General features: G+C 35.6%; 1 protein-coding gene across 1 annotated transcript in view; it reads right to left on the bottom strand.

The window, feature by feature from the left end:
- The window catches only part of LOC134754289 (transcription factor BCFI-like), an 82,111-nt gene that overhangs the window by 53,622 nt on the left and 14,776 nt on the right, over nucleotides 1–13,713 (bottom strand). The gene's annotated exons all lie outside the window — the stretch shown is intronic.

Raw genomic sequence — 13,713 nt, 5'->3', positions numbered from 1 at the left:
TTTATATATGCTTCTTTTAAAATGTACAATAATTTATTTATGTTCTTATTCGTGTTATTGGACAATATTTAATATAAAAAATTACCATAATACCCACTTGTCGCTGATATAACACCAATTTAAATCTTGTAGGTCCTATTTAACGAATATCACGGTTCGCCCCTTCTGAACTTTATCCTTCCATGTGTAATTAAATTGTAGTTATTTCCCACGGTCCAATTCCTGTACATAATAGTAATAATAAAATGTTACAAGTTCCTGTAAGGGATTAGTCGAAGGTGATTTAGGTGATCCTATTGTTTCGACGTATAGGCTAATAAGGTTCGGGGAAAGGAGCGGGCGTGTGGCGCGCTTCTAAACGCACCGCACCGTCCGCATGGCCTTTCATACCCAGCAAAGTGAGTAGCTACAGGGGCCCGTCACTATTGTTAACATTAGTAGATTGTGTTACAAGGGAGCAAAATTACATATTTACGGCGAGGGCGTACATTTAAACGAAGCGAAGGATTCTAAAGTAGAATCCTGACCGTAGTGAGGGATTCAAGTGTGCTACGTCCAAGATGGAAATAATTTTGCTATCATGTGACACATACATCACCTTCACATCAGCTATGAGGTAATTGTATATGATGTTTAAAAATATTATTTAAGCTAAAAAAATAATGTGCAAAAAAATGTCAAAATAGTGTCCTAGAACTAGAACAGAAAAGTGTTATTTTAATCCCTCCTAACAGGTAAGAAAAACCCCTTTTTCGAATTGGTGATGTGAAAAACCTATTTCTTACGAGAACACTTTAACATGGTCATTGCGGTACTGGGTCCGGTCTATGCGACCCCGTACATATATGATTGATTGAATATTTGTCTTGGGTGAGACGTGAACTAACGGCCTCTGGATTAAACTTATTCTAAGCTTAATAGCATCATTCGCAGACGTTTCAGCTTGTTAAAAATTAAATTAATTGAATAATTGCCGACAAGAGTTCATAGAAAGCTTGGTTCTCCATATAAACGTAGTTACGCTCTCATTTTAAAATGACTAGCTAGATTGCCCTGAAACTTTGTACTTACAATAGGAAAAGGTATAATATCTATGCTTGTAATTACTTTATGTAGATTCAGATACCATAGTTGAAAAAAAAAGCGAACTAAGTTTTATATACAAAACTTATTTTAGCTCTATCTGGTTTGTATTTGCTTTATAAGCTTTATTGCTCTATAAGCTGTAGCTATATAAACTAATTACAGGCACCCTCACACCTCATGCAGGCATACCTCATGTCAGTTTCATTACAATCCAACACGTAAATAGTTGTAAAATGAGAACGAAAATCCGTTTGTAGGTATGTGAAGGTGAAATTGCCCGAGCTTGATGCGGACTCTTAAAATATACGACGTAAACATAGCTAATGTAACCTTTGTAGCTTTAATTTTTTTCTGTAATATAAAATATTTTTTACTAATAAACTCATTTTGTAATGTCCTCCTATGTTGTGCTAATTTGGCATTTTAATTTAGATTAGATTAATTTAAAATCGTAGCAGCTATAAAAGATCCACCGCTGATATTTAAAAAAAGTTGAGAGTACAGCAAAATTGGCCAATCCTTTTATGAGCTGAGTATTCTGCAAATTCCTGGTGATGCTGCAACATCCTGTCAAGGTTCTTGCAATGACTTTGGTGTAGAAGGACATTTCGAGTCTGTCTCACTTGTTTAAGTCACTCAGATTTCTCCAGCATCAAGAAAAGAACAGATGACCTTCAAACTAGATAGCGTACTGATGACAAGTGTACTCGAATAGTTAATGAACGTCAGTCGCCTTAAAAAATATAACAAATTCGATCTATCCGTCTGACCGCTACGACGCCACAGACAGATAACAAATAGGTATGTACTTATACCAATTTATAAATACACACACCCCTCGACATCCCCGATAATAATTCGCTCTAAGGGCAATCGTATTGACAAACAAAGAGGATTAAATAGTTCACGTTGATGGTTTGCAGTAGGTAGGTAAGTACATACATTGATAATAGGTAAATTACGCACTGAATGTATTGTATACTACTCAATGCAAAATCTTTGCCTTATTAGATCGAAGTAATTAACTTTTTTCAGCGTTCGATTTCCACGAAGTCTTTGCCTTCTAGTTTTGATTATATTATGAATAAGATTGTAGTATCGTGTCAAGAGTCAAGACAGATAAATTAGGTACTCTTTATTGCTCACCATAACTAATAAAAGTAAGTAAAAAAAAACACTTGATTAAAAATAGCGATCTTTCCCTGACAACCTTTGGGTAGCGGAATTAGAGAATTATAATTTAAAAAAACGGGTACACTTCCTTAGATCTTCCTTCAATCTTTTACGCGGATTAAACCCTTTAATCAGAAAATTTGGCTGTAGAATACTCCTTAACTTTGGATATGTTTCAAGGAGAGACGTGAACCTAACTGCTGAGTATGACTCAATCATCATAATTATATTAGTCTTAGTGACTTTTCCCATATCCGGCTTTTGCCGTAGGTCTTTAGTAGGAAATCTCACATTATAAGCTAATATGTTAAATACCTTCTTACAACAAATGCCGTATATGGTTACTAGATTAGATACTAATTCTAAATTACAATAAAGGACATAAAAACGATCTACCTTTTCTGCGTCATAAAAATTTTCCCACCTGTCTAGACTTTATAACATGTTATTTACCATTCCAAAATACAAACTATAAATTAAAATCATTAACTATTATTACCACCGATAGTTATCTAAATTAGCTTAAGTTTTTAATTTAAATATTGTGTTGCCTTATTTTTCTAAAATTTTCAATAGGTTTCCTTCTTGTCACCCATTTAAAATATCCAAAATTATACAATTATTAAATTATTAATTATATGGCTGGATTAACGCTTTTGGCAATAAAATGTCAATAATATCAACAAGTCTCGTGCTCGTGACCCACCCTTTCTGGGTCCGTAAATGTTAATTTATAGAAGTGACTATTAATTAAGGATCTAATTGTGTCTCGACTTAGGAAGCTGTTTTGGAAAATATACCTACTTTGATTCACGGCTTATAAATCATCCTCTTTCATGAACATTAACTACCCCCAAAATAAATAATTATGCAACCGTTAAATATGTATGAGACAGTCTTCAGACAGATGAGGTTCTGATTGAATTTGAACAACACTGAACTCTACACTGCATCTGCTATTTCAGCACTTGAGTAAGCACTGGATTGTTGTTTGAGTAAAAGAATGAAGACGTTCACTGGTTCTCTAGCTGACTATCGTGCTCTATCTGCTCTACAAAAGCAATTATAGTGAGAAAGCCTGATTAAGGATGACTCACGTTAGACCGGGCCGTGTCCGGGCCGTAGCTTCCGGCGCTAACTTTTCTATGAAATGACAGGTGATCACGTGATGCTTTCCATAGAAAACGAAGCGCCGGAAGCTCCGGTCCGGACACGGCCCGGTCTAACGTGAGTCATCCTTTATATTGAAATATGTAAGTATGTAACTCCCTATTTTAAAAATGCTGTTGCGACTCATCATCTTTATAAAAAATGGGCATTATAACCTCTTTTTTTCGAGATTGAATATATCGTGTACAATGTCTAAGATACTTCCGTTCAATAAATATCTGAGACGCGTACTAAACGTAATTAAGTACTGTGGTACTTAGTGCGTTAACACAAACATCTGCGCCACTGCCATTGTATTATTGTTATTACTTACTTATAATATAACCGACTCTTCGCTCGGAGACGTAAACACATTAACTAATTAACTTTGTTTTATTTTCAGTGTCATTAAAAAAGTATAGGTTACGAATATAATTATATACCTAAATAAAACACTATTTGACCTATCGATAATACGTTTTACTAAATTATTCTAAATAATTATTGCCTTTTTGATATATGTATAAAAAAAATGGTTGTACATAATAAATTAGAAAGATGAATGGCTCTAATATTTGTAGTTAGAAGATGTGTGAAGGTGCCTCTGTGTGGGATTGGGGTTCATTAAAGTTCTACAAATTATTAGTGCCTACTGCCTACGGAAAATTGAGTTAACAACGTGAACCTTTTATGTTTTAACGGCTTAAGATTTTGAGCCAATTTGAATAATGGTTCATTACTAGTAATGTGGCCACATTGATCAAAGCAAATCAATATTATAGTCTGACTAAAATCGAATTTTGCGCAGTCTTTGCAATTACAATATGCGGAAGTGGCACCATTTCTATGAAAATTTGACTTTTATTGTTACACTTGTAACACACACTTCGTCACGTTAAAGTGGGTGGTTAGCTATGTAAGATGGACTCCATCCAGAAAGACGCTAGAAGATCACCACCTCAGACATGAAGGAACAACTACCTACAAAGAGAGTTTATAAGTATTAGGTATGAGTTATAATGGTAGCAGTAATTAACGATTTGGGTTAAAATGATAGACAGGGCAATTATTCTTCTTGGAAATTCAGATTGCAACATACCTAAGTTATATTTAGAACCGATTGTTTGAACCCTTAAACGTTGAATATTGTCACCGCCCTCAACCGCACACTTTACTCTATGTAGACTGAGCTGCGAAATTGCATGGAGAAATTTTGAATGAATTCATTGATAAAGTCGCCATGCACTTTTGCTGATGCCTGTTCCTTCTTTTCATTTTTTATGCCACGACGGTGGCTAGCTACCATGATGGTAAGGGAATACAGTAGCCTTTGGACACTTGCAAGTCTTGCAACTTGGGAGGAGCAACATGCGCTATGTTGCAGCTGTGTACGAGTACTCAACTTTATAATCAATTCAATGTATTGACAACTTAGGTGTAGGTTTATGCACAATTTCTGTCCGAAAAGCAGGCCTATTGTTCTAAATGCTTACTATCTTATTGTTAGTAGCATAATTGTTGCCGTAAACAATGGTATATTAAAGTTGCAGACTTACCGGAAACGGACGCATATCTACTCGCTCATAGTCTGGTTTTCCATGCCCGCATTACCAACCTACTCACCCAAATGACTAATGCACTAACGAAAATGCCATACGTCACACGTCATCTGCATTACTGGCCGTGTTGTAATTGTACCTTAAAATACTAGAGAATAGCTAATGGAATGGAGCTGGTCCTCCATAGGTACGTGTTTCCTGTTTTATTATTAGTACACAATTAATCACAATCACATTTAAATACTAGAAGCATAGGAAAACCTACATAGGTGATCGTATCGCCCTAGCTAGGTAGCAGTGAAAGGTAGAAAAGGGAAAGTTTTCTGTAACCACGTCGATAACGAAGCTTAGCTACCAACTTGTAATGTACCTACGTGGTTTTCCACCAAATTGGTTTGCGCCCCTACCAGGGCCTGGGTGGCATTAAATCGTCGGAGCCCTCGTTTCCAATAATGTATTAGGTTGTGAAGTGAGCATTTGCGTGCGTCCTAATTCATGGCATTACATTGCATATTATAAATAGTTACACCGAAAATTTAAATGAAAACATACAATTGAGATTTTAAGGACAGAGTACTAGAATTAAGTCTGGGGTATTATAAACAGGCTATTATGGGCACACAGGCAGTGTGCCCATAATAGGTTGAAATAGCTTAAAATATATTCGACAGGAAGTTGTTGTTGTTCCAAAGACATTACGGTCATTTGTAACTCCACCAGAGTTACAAATGACCGTAATGTCTTTAGATATATCGTTACCTATCTATTTGGCGTTTATTGTGTTATTTATATTTTTAGCTATTGCTAATAATTTATTTTTTTAAATGTATGTGTTGTTTAAAAATCTCTTAAACTACGTCGAAAATTTATAATAAGGGCTCACTTTGCATGCGCAGAATAGGGTACGTTCTATAGTAATCGGATTGTTCTTGATATATATATTTATTCCTTGTTTAAAGAGCTTTGTCACTTTTGTGACGATATCGCTTTGTGCGTATACAAAAATGTGACTATCTTCTATTTAGTCCAAGCGCAACAAGTTTGTATAAACATTTTGCATCCTCAGATAGTGGATGCCCCAAAAATCAGAAAAACAGAAAAACCAATAAAGACTTATACTTTTCAAGATGGCGTTTGATCCCCGTGGTCTCCGAAGCTCCAATTTTATGATACGCAAACAGGGATCCCTGAAATTGTAGGTGTCAAATTTCATTACTGTCACTATTGTTTAAACCCCATTTAAGACCTAAAATCTGTTTTTGCAGTCACATTTTGAAGTCCTAAACATTTTTCCTCCATTTATTTTAGTAAATTTGTATTGCATAGCACTCGTGTACCAATTATGGATCTACTGATGTCTATTTTATTGAAATTCACTCAATAGTTTAGGCGCTAGAAGTAAAAATATGATTTACTATTCGGCGGCTATTCAAGGCGGCTGTATTAATTTTTCTTTAATAAAACAGGTGTAAACAGGTTGTGTAGGGCAAGAGGAATCTACCGATATGTCATTTAAAAAAATCCGTCCAGTATCCTGAGCTACAGGATGTACTGATTTTCAGTATGTAACCCATAACCCTACATTTTATTTAAGTCGCAGTCGAGTAAAATGTTGATATTGGGGTAGAACGTGTACAAATGTATAGACAAAAGTGGAATTCATATTCCTCCAAGTTTCATATTAAGATAATATCCCCTGAAAAGGTATAAGCGCTAAATTTGGATTCAGCTATTATTTCCTATAACAAGATGTATTTTTTCCGCAAAGATATCTAGGACTTTTTTGTGTAGAATTTAATAAGCTTTAATGTTGCCTTACACCATATTTTCATAGAAAACGTATATTTAGAGTAAAACGCAAATTTCTCCAGGATGGTACACATTTTCCAAGATGGCTGCGATTCCTCGCGGTCCCCAAATGTCAAATAGTGTGGACATGAAAAAGAGACCTTTAATTAATATACATACCAAATTTCATATCTTTGGAAGGATTTCGAGGTTAGACTTAATTCGATTGTGCTATATTGTTTAATTTGAAAGCCGCTGTGGTATTCGTTTGAGGATCATAAAATGTCGCTCCGACCGCGTTTCCTATCTTTGACCCATCAGTGTAAATCTGACTAAACCCATTGTACTTTTTAGGGTTCCGTACCTCAAAAGGAAAAAACGGAACCCTTATAGGATCACTCGTGCGTCTGTCTGTCTCTGTCTGTCCGCCTGTCACAGCCTATTTTCTCCGAAACTACTGGACCAATTAAGTTGAAGTTTGGTATACATATGTAAGTTTGTGACCCAAAGATGGATATTTATAAAATTTAGACATTGGGACCACTTTTGGAGGGAAAATGAGAAAATTAAAAATAAAGTTTTCAAACTACATCGTTTTACATATCAAATGAAAGAGCTCATTTTGATAAACTCAAATATATATTTTTTATAATTTTAGGATAAACAGTTTAGAAGTTATTCAAGAAAATATACAAAAAATGACCATTCCCCCTTTATCTCCGAAACTACTGGGTTTAAAATTTTGAAAAAAATGCACAAAATAGTTCTTTACCTATTAGATCACAGGAAAACCTATTAGAAATGTGTAGTCAAGCGTGAGTCGGACTTAATTACTAAGTTTTTGATACCGGGTTTTTTAAAGACTTACATTTCACATAAAAAATACATTGTTTAAATTGTGTAATGTACGGAACGCTTGGAACGCGAGTCCGACTCGCGCTTGGCCGGTTTTTTCCTAATCATTGTTATAGTTTCTCGTAGTAAGTCCACCGAGCTATAACCCTTCTTAGGTCCCTGGACATTATCTATTGTGAGGCATATTCGTAATTTTATATCTATGTTTGTTACCCACGCGGAGAGTGAAAACATTTCCAGCATACGAGAACACTGTATTACTTCATTAGACAGCTCATTATGTACTAAAACCAATAGCGGCTTCTTTTTGGTATTCCAATACGGACTACGGTGACATATAGACGCAAGGTTAGCTATAATGGAATTACTTTCACTATTTTTGATCGATTTTGCCTTTAACCAAAATTTTGATGCAAGATACCTTCTTCTTACTGATAACGGTGGAAGACACAATTCTGATTCCATGACATGTATTGGGCTAGTTTTTATAAAACCTCCGACCACTCTCATAGCCTGGTTTTGGACCCTATGTAGCTTATCCAAATTGGTTTTAGAACTGTTATCAAAAAGAAAGCATGCAAATTCCAACCGGCTTCGGATAATTGAAATATATAGTCTCCTTAAGTGTATAGGATGAACCCCCCATGAAGACCCTGCCAAAACGTGGAACACATTTAAGAATTTTTTCAATTTCTGGCACACGTCGTTAACTTGTTTATTCCACCTTAAAGATTGGTCTAACCAAAGTCCTAAGTGTTTAGCTGACGAAACATTTTCTAGCCTAACATCTCCTATGTTTACCTCAACTTGACGTCGGGTCCTACCCCTTGAAAAAATACAAACTTTGCTTTTATTTGGAGATATCTGTAAACTAACCTCTTCCAACAGCTGTGACATTTGATCTATAGCCCTTTGAAGTATTATTCTGTCCCGATACATATAGCACAAAGTCGTCAGCATATTGCGATATGTATACATTATTTATCCTCCTACAAATGTCCGTAGTAACTATATTAAATAGAATTGGAGACACCGGATCTCCTTGTGCTAAACCTTTCATCGTCCATTTGACTATTACCGGTCGATTCAGTGACAGATACATGTCTTTCCTTTAGAAATTTCCATAGATATTTACATATGGAGGACCCCACTCCCTCTGTCAGTTTTTCCACAACTGCTCTAATGTTAACATTATTATATGCGATATCTATATCCACAAAGCAAAGTTTGTTGTTTATTAGTATACCCTATTTGAATATGTGTAACAAGACGAACCAAATTATCAAGACACGACTGGGTTCTGCGAAAGCCTACTATATTTCTAGAAAACAAATTCTTACTCTCGAAATAACATTATAGCCGCCTAGTTATGATGGTATGTAAAGTTTTGCAAATGCAAGAAATTAGAGATATGGGTCTTAATGATGCGATGGTAAAAGTCCTGACTGACTGACTGACTCACTTAAATCAAACCCCCAGCCCAAACCGTTGGACTTGGAGAGCTGAATTTTTCACAATAGGTAGTTTTTATAACGTTAGTATCCACTAAAAAGGGGTTTTTCAAAATTCATCCCCTTATTTATTTATTCATCGTATGGCATATCTCTACATGTCACTGCATTATAAAATTAAAATTTAAAACTAGAATCCTTAAAATAATCCACGGCTTTCCCAGACACGTGACCCCTGGGTGGTGCTAAAAGTGCAATAAACTTGGCAGCTGTACTGTTCTCTCTGAATCTCACGGCTGATCGTCACTGCGAATAATTCATCCCCTAAGAGGATGAAATGAGGGTCCAAAGTTTGTATGGGGTTGAATGAATTTAAACCTTGGGTAAAAGATATATTATTAAAAAACAAGAAATTAATTTCAGCGTTTTAGAAAATTTATCCCCTATCCCCTGGTAAAAAAGGGCTTAAAAATTTGTATGGAGATTAAAATTTTTATCAAATGCGGGACTTAAAACTTTGTATATACTTTGTATATTATTAGAATACGCAGGAAAAGTAATTTCAGCGTTTTTAAAAAGTCATCCCCTAAAAGGGTTAAAAAGGGGTTGAAAATTTTAAGCCATTACTAATGCTTTAAAACTTCTTAGAAAGCAATAACAGCCGCTTACAAAAAAAAAAAACTTCGTCGTTTTTGGAAATGTAACCTCTAAAGAGGCAATGAAATTTCAATGGGGTTTCAAATTTTATTATAAGCCAAGAACTAAAAAAAAAACAAGTAAACTAATTTTAGCGTTTTTAAAAATTCATCCCCCAAGGTGGTGAAAAGGGGGTTGAAAGTTTGTATGGAGATCAAACATTTTATTGAGTGCGGGACTTCAATCTGTATAAAGGTATATTATTAGCACAGAAGAAAAGTAATTTCAGCGATTTTAAAAATTCACCCCTTAAAGGGGTTAAAAAGGTAAAGGTAAGAGTAGAAGTGATTTCAGCGTTTTTGAAAATTCATTCCTCAAGGTGGCGAAAAGGAGGTTGAATGTTTGTATGGAAATCAAACATTTCTTTTAGTGCGGGACTTGAATCTTTGTATAAAGGCATATTATTAGAATACAAGAAATAAATTTCAGTTTAAAAAAAAACATCCCGTAAAGTGGTTGAAAATTTGTAGGGGTCCTAATTTTATTTTAAGCTAGGTACTTAAAACTTCGTAAAAAGATATATAATTAAAAGGGAAGAAAACTAATTTCAGCATTTTTGAAAATTCTTCCCCCAAGTTGGTAAAAAAGAGGTTGAAAGTTCGATGAAGATCAAACCTTTTTTTTAGTACAGGACTTCAGTTTTTGTATAAAGGCATATTATTAGAATACAAGAAAAGTAATTTAAGCGTTTGTAAATATTCATCCCCTAAAAGAGTTAAAAAGGGGTTGAAAGTTTGAATCCATTGCAAATGCTTTGAAACTTCTTAGAAAGGCATTGTATAATATTACAAAAAAAAAGTTATTTCAACGTTCTTAATAAATCAACCCCTAAGGGGGTTAAAAAGGGGATGTCAGTTTATATGTAGTACAAGTTTTCGTTTAAGCTAGGGACATGAAACTTGGTAAAAGGGCATTATATTAAAATAGACGAAAACTGATTGCACCGTGCTTGAAAAGTTTGTATTAATAAAGTTTGCATCGGGAGCGACTTTTTTTTAATAGTGGACTTGAAAATCTAAGTATTACGTCAAGAACAATTTTTTTCAGTTAGGGGCTGGAAACTTCGTACTTTGTGAAAGACAAATTTCATGCGTTGTATAATTATTAACAAATGATTAACCGTCCCTACTGATTTGCTGCGTAATGTTCTATGCTCATATAAAATATATAACCACCAACATACAAATCCACGCGTACGAAGTCGCGGGCAACAGCTAGTTTGTTATAAAATGTCTATTGAAGAACGAATACATTATCAATTATATGACTACCTACTAACAAAGAGGATATAATAGGATAGAGCGGTACTGTCATAGTAAATTTTGTAGCCATCTATCGACACACGATTAAAACTAAAAATGAAGATGTATAAAAATACGACAAAATGTATTTATATATGGATAAATGATTTTTTTATTTGCATTAATTATTTTTATATGATTTTGACCCACGTTCTTTCACTAATATGCGTTAAAATTGTTAAATAACAAACGAAACCGTCAACGCCATCTAGCCGAGAGTAGGCCAAAGGTAGTGGCGCCATCGATCGAAAATCAGATTTTCTTGATTTTCGAGGCACGTTTTTTCCTTAGACTGTATTTCGGAGTTATATATGTCTTTGCTACTAATATTTATATGACTCAAAAATATGAAATATAGACTGTACCAAGACGAGAATTTAACAAATAGGCAAATAAAATAGTTCCTAAAAATGTAATATTTTTATTTTCTGCCATACCAATTTATTCATTGAAATTAATGACATCACTCATATTATTGTGTTTGTGTATATAAAATATATAAGGCATAGGTATTTTAAAATGAATATTTTATGTATATAAGTTTCAAGTACTTAATCATAGAATATGTTTGAATAGGAGTCTATCTAAATATACTCGTATTATTTTAGTTACACCTTATCTTACATATTTATCTAATTTTCAATCATGTGTTTAGATAAGTTAACCGTACAATTATTATAGGTAATATAATAATCGTTGACCCTAACATGTTTCACGGAAAACTCGTAAAATATTGAATACTGATCTATGATAATCATATACACTGTACAACAGCGTAGATCGTTAAAGAGATAAGTGCGACAATGAGTCCTTGTGCAGGGTGATAGGGCCGAACATTCGGGGTAGTGCAGTGGGGGGAGAGAGGTTGCTCGTGTTTAAATAAATACAGATATAAATATTTTTAAATGCGAGGCCGGAGGTCGCCGGTCCAGCCGTTATCAGCTGCACCGTCCCCTCCCCGGAGCTCGCCCCGATGTCGCCACACGTTTCTCGCTTTGTGGAAAGTTACTCATTAACATGGCAACAGGGTAGATTTTAAATACACTACATCACAGCCACGGGCATTTAGCCGCCTGTTATTATAATTGTAAAGTTCCTCTACATTGTCAAGTGATGGCTTAACATGTGATTAAACATCTCAGAAGGCGATAAAGTAATGTTTAGTCCCTATATTTATGGTTCTATCCTCATAGTATGGGGCATTTGTAAAATACGATTAAGTAGGTACATATACCAGTAAAGGAATTTCACGCCACATAAGTCATAAACGACTCCATCGATATTCTTATACAATTTGGAAATGAAATATCTCTTAGACTACATATTTTTTTGATCAACCGGTTCGGTAGTTAAACGAAGATAAGAAATAACGTAAACCATATAATAACTACATTATTACTCCTTGTCAGAGCGAAAGGTTCGCCCCAAAACATTTTAAAATCCATACTATCCATACTTAATATTATAAATGCGAAAGTGTGTCTGTCTGTCTGTCTGTTGCCTCTTCACGCTTAAACCGCTGAACCGATTTTGTTGAAATTTGGTATAGAGGTAGTTTGAGTCCCGAGGAAGGACATAGGATGCTTTTTATTTCGGAACTCACCCCTTAAGGGGGTGAAAAAGGGGGTTGGATATTTGTATGGGGAATTAATAACCGATGAACCGATTAAGATGAAATTAAGTATGGACATGTTGATGGCCAATAACGACCTTATAAAGAGGCAGGAGATATATAATAAGAAATATAGAGTACATATAGGAGAGAGAGACAACTGGAAGGTGGAAGTCAGACACCCGACGACTATGGCTCAAGAAGAAGCTCGACGAAACTAGCAGGAGCGGGCATAGTGATCCCTAAACTGGAAGAGAAAGTATCAAAACCACCAGGTAGATATGGTAGCGTGTTCCAAGTAGAGGTGTCCTATAGCGCACTGCGCACGTATAGTAAAAGAGAGTGTGCAGCAAGAGGGCGCTGTTAGCCGCTCTGTTGCACAGATAGCCAAGCAGCACTGAAGGCACTAAAGAAAATATCGGTTACCTCCTCTCTGGTGAGAGAATGTCGAGAGGAGCTTAACTCGATAAGCAAAGAAGCGTTACGGTGGCATGGGTACCAGGACACCAGGGAGTAACGGGAAATGAGAAAGCGGACGAGCTGGCGAGGATAGGGGCGGAGACGGGATATATCGGTCCGGAACCGGCTCTGCCCATGTCAGCGGATGTCACGAAGGGAGTCATAAAGAAGGTAAAAGAGATAAAAGCACAGAGTATGGGAAGAAGAGGCTGGATGCAGACAGTCGAAGATGATGATTAAAGGTATAGATCACAGGAGAACCAGGTATCTTTTGAAACTAGGTAAGAGTACTGACAGGTATCATTAGAGGTCATAACACTCTCAATAGACACCTTAAGATGGAAATTAGTAGAGACGCCTCCTGTTCACATTGTGGTAGGAGGAGACTAGCTTTCACTTACTAGCAGAGTGTATTTTGTATGCGGCACCGCGATATAATACATTCGGTAGAGACACACTGAAAGAGAACGAACTAAAGGACGTCGAACTTAAAGATGTCCTTCTGTTCTGCAGGAAAACAAGAAGATTTGAGGAGAATAGTGTGGGAATGCCGCCGGGACAGTAACCTGCAGCTCCAACTTCAG

The sequence above is a fragment of the Cydia strobilella genome, chromosome Z, assembly GCF_947568885.1.
Source record: "Cydia strobilella chromosome Z, ilCydStro3.1, whole genome shotgun sequence".
Classification (NCBI taxonomy): Eukaryota; Metazoa; Arthropoda; class Insecta; order Lepidoptera; family Tortricidae; genus Cydia; species Cydia strobilella.
The sequence above is the reverse complement of the archived record's forward strand: the minus strand, read 5'-3'. Positions and strand labels throughout refer to the sequence as shown.